The sequence below is a fragment of the Myotis davidii genome, unplaced genomic scaffold, assembly GCF_000327345.1.
Source record: "Myotis davidii unplaced genomic scaffold, ASM32734v1 scaffold3056, whole genome shotgun sequence".
In the NCBI taxonomy this organism is placed as follows: Eukaryota; Metazoa; Chordata; class Mammalia; order Chiroptera; family Vespertilionidae; genus Myotis; species Myotis davidii.
Window position 1 is genome coordinate 79,903 of NW_006287759.1, and position 3,543 is coordinate 83,445.

The following is a 3,543-nucleotide window of genomic DNA, read 5'->3' on the forward strand; positions in this document are numbered from 1 at the left end:
AAACATCAATGATGAGAGAGAATAATTGATCGGCTGCCTCCTGCATGCCCCCTACTGGGGATCAAGCTCACAACCCAGGCATGTGCCCTGACCAGGAATCGAACTGTGCCCTCCTGGTTCATACGTCAATGCTCAACCACTAATCTAGATGGCTGGGCCAGCGTTCTTAAGTATTCAAGGACTTGATTAAGACACCACCACCATCACCATCACCTCAACAAAAAAACACCTAGAAAGTTAGGATAAATGCAGAATCTTTGCTTTCTAGGCAGAAAACATTTTTACAATATCTTATCAGTAACAGACTATTAGTCCAAGAAAACTTTGTCCTTTTAACAGATAAAAGAATATTGTTTTAGTACACTATTGATATTAAAGCTTAATTTAAAAAATGTATAAATTCATGCAATCTTATACAATTTGATCAAACATAAATTTTCCTTTATCAATTCCTTTTACATAAACTTTCTACAATATTCTGTGGTCTTCTGAGTTTGTCTCTTGCCCTCTTGCCATTCATAATCAGAACAAAATTATTTCATTTCACATCTGCATATCTCATAACTTTTTAAAAAGCCAAAATAGCCCCAGCTGGCTTGGCTCAGTGGATATAGCGTCAGCCTGTGGGTTGAAGGGTCCCAGGTTTGATTCTGGCCAAGGGCCCATGCCTGGGTTGCGGGCTTGATCCCCAGGGTGGGGGGGGGGGCATGCAGGAGGCAGCCAATCAATGATTCTCTTTCATCATTGATGTTTCTATCTCTCTCTTCTTCTCCCTTCCTCTCTGAAATCAATAAAGAAATATATTTAAAAAAAGGGGGGGGGCACATGCTAACCTGACCTACTCTGGGGAGGCCTGTGTGGAGGCCTGGCCTGGCCTTGCAAACTCAGACACCTAAAGTGACACCCAGGATGTTCTGAAATTAAAAAAAAAAAAACAACTTAAAAAAAAAAAGCCAAAACATATCTTACTTCTCTTGTATATAGTTGTTTTTCCTATTAATTTTTGTAGCTTTAATTCTATACAATAGAATTTTTAACCTTTTAAAACCTTAATTTCTAGTCAAAATTAAGCAGCAATTGTGCACCGTCACACTATTATTTTTAGATTTATAAATTTATGAACATAATTTATAATTTCTAGAAATATATATTTCCTCAAACCATAAATTTTTCTATAATATTATGTATTCCTTTATGACTTGTATATAATTTTTATTTTTCATTTTTAAAACAATGTATTGGGGTAACATTGGTTACTGACATTATATAAATTTCTGGTGTACAACTTTATAGTACAAACTCTGTATACTCTTATTACATGCTCACACTTAAAGCCTAGTCTCCTTCCATCACATGTAATTGGCCCCCTTTTCCCTCTGTGGCCTTCCCCCACTCTGGTAACGACCATTGGTAACTACCATTCTATTGCTTGTGTTTAGGAGGTTTTTGTTTGTTAGTTTGTTTGTTTTCATTTGTTGCTTTCTGTTTTATACCCCACTTATGAGTGAAACCATATGGTTTTTTATTTTTATCATCTGATTTAATTTGCTTAGCATAATACTCTCAAGATCCATCCATTGTGTTTCAAATGGCAGTATATCATCCTTTCTTATTGCTTAGTATTCTATTGCATATATGTACCACAACTTCGTTATCCAAGCATCCATTAAAGGACATGTAGGTTGTTTTCATGTTGGCTATTGTGAATAATGAACATAGGAGTACATAGATCTTTATGAATCAATGCTTGCAAAAATTTCAGTAGATATCCAGGAAAGGGATTGCTAGATCAAATAGGAGTTTGTGTTTTAACCCTCAAGAAACATGATATTAACCAATGAGAGCAAAGTGAGCAGTTCTGATTTGGACAAGACCCCCAAAAGCATCATGACAGGTAGTGGTTTCTATCATGATATGAGACAGGGTGGCGTTCTAGATCAAATTAGTGTAGTGACAATGGAAATGTTAAAAAAAACCCACAAACTTCACAAATTATTCAGAGGAGTAGCATTAAAATTTCTATATCACAGCAAATTCATACTCATTCCAAGCAAAGAGGATTTTACAATTATTCACTCAATATCAATTTGATGAATGATAGGCACACAGATATAAAACTGTGTAGTCATAATTTCAGTGATGTGTTTTGGAGACCCATTTTGTCATTACATATTGGAGCAATAATAAATAATTCCCAGTTCTATTTTTTTTCCCTGCAAAATAGCAAGGGTTGGGCTTTCTAGCCCTCAGATTTCTTCCCACTCCTTTCATTCACTTTAACATGCATGTGAATTTGACATGCAGTTCTTGCTTTTCACACACAATAATTCACATCTTCACCAATAAGGGATACTGTAAGGCATGGCAAGCTGTAGGTGAGAAAACTGAAAGAGAAGGAGGTGAATAATGAGACTGAAGAATTAGACTAAAAAATATTCACGAGAATCACAGAAACCCATCACAGGAAACATAACAATATTGCACCTGCTGTAGACCTGGATGTTTCCACTTTTTGAAATCTGCACTATTGAAATCACCTTTTCCTTTAAGGCTGTCTTCCTTTCTCCCAAAGAGAGGAACATTTTTAGGAACACAGGTGTCATCTACAGAGAAAAAATTAGTTTTCATTAATCACACCAGGACCTCTCTCTCTCTCTCTCTCTCTCTCTCTCTCTCTTTCTCTCTTTCTGACTTATAAAGTACTTCAATACAAAGAGACCTTGTACCTTCTCTCAATAAGTTTCAATCAAGTGCTTGCCAACAGATGATGAACAAATGCAAAATAATGAGTATTGGTCAAGTAATTAAAATAGAGTGGGACTGCATGCACCTTTAGAGAGAGAGTGATAAGAAAAGACCTATTTTAGAAGGTGACAGTAGAGCAAAGATCTAGATAACAAGAAAGAACAACAGTGAGGTCATGAAGATGAACCTCCAGGCAAAAAGTCTGCTTAAGGGCTTGAAGGTGGTACAAGTTTGGCTTATGAGAGGTAGAATTAACATGTGAGCAAGAATGGAAGGAGGCAGAGCCAAGTCAGGTAGGCTGTGTAAGCCAACATAAAAAGTTTGAATTACATTCTTTGAGAAATCTTCAGATGTTAAAGACATTATGAAATGAAGTTAAAAAATCATCTAATTTCTGTTTAGAGTGTGGAGTGTATGGATGTAAGAGTGAAAGCATGGAGATCAGCTAAACAGCAATTGCAGTTTCTTTTCCTGTTTTTTTTTTCCCTTCCTTCCCTCCCTCTTCCTCTCTGAACAAGTCCTCAAGTGAGGATTAAAGAAAAAAGAAAAAGAAAAAGAAAAAGAAAAAGAAAAAGAAAAAGAAAACGATATCAGCTCCTAACCTGAAGAATTGTTTTTTAATTAAATCTTTATTGTTCATATTATTACAGTTGTTCCTCTTTTTCCCCCCAGAGCTCCCCTCCACCCGGTTCCCATCCCACCCTCTGCCAATACCCCCCACCACCAACTGTTCTCATCCATAGGTGCACGATTTTTGTCCAGAGTATTCCCGCACCCCCCAGACCCCTTTCCCCCACG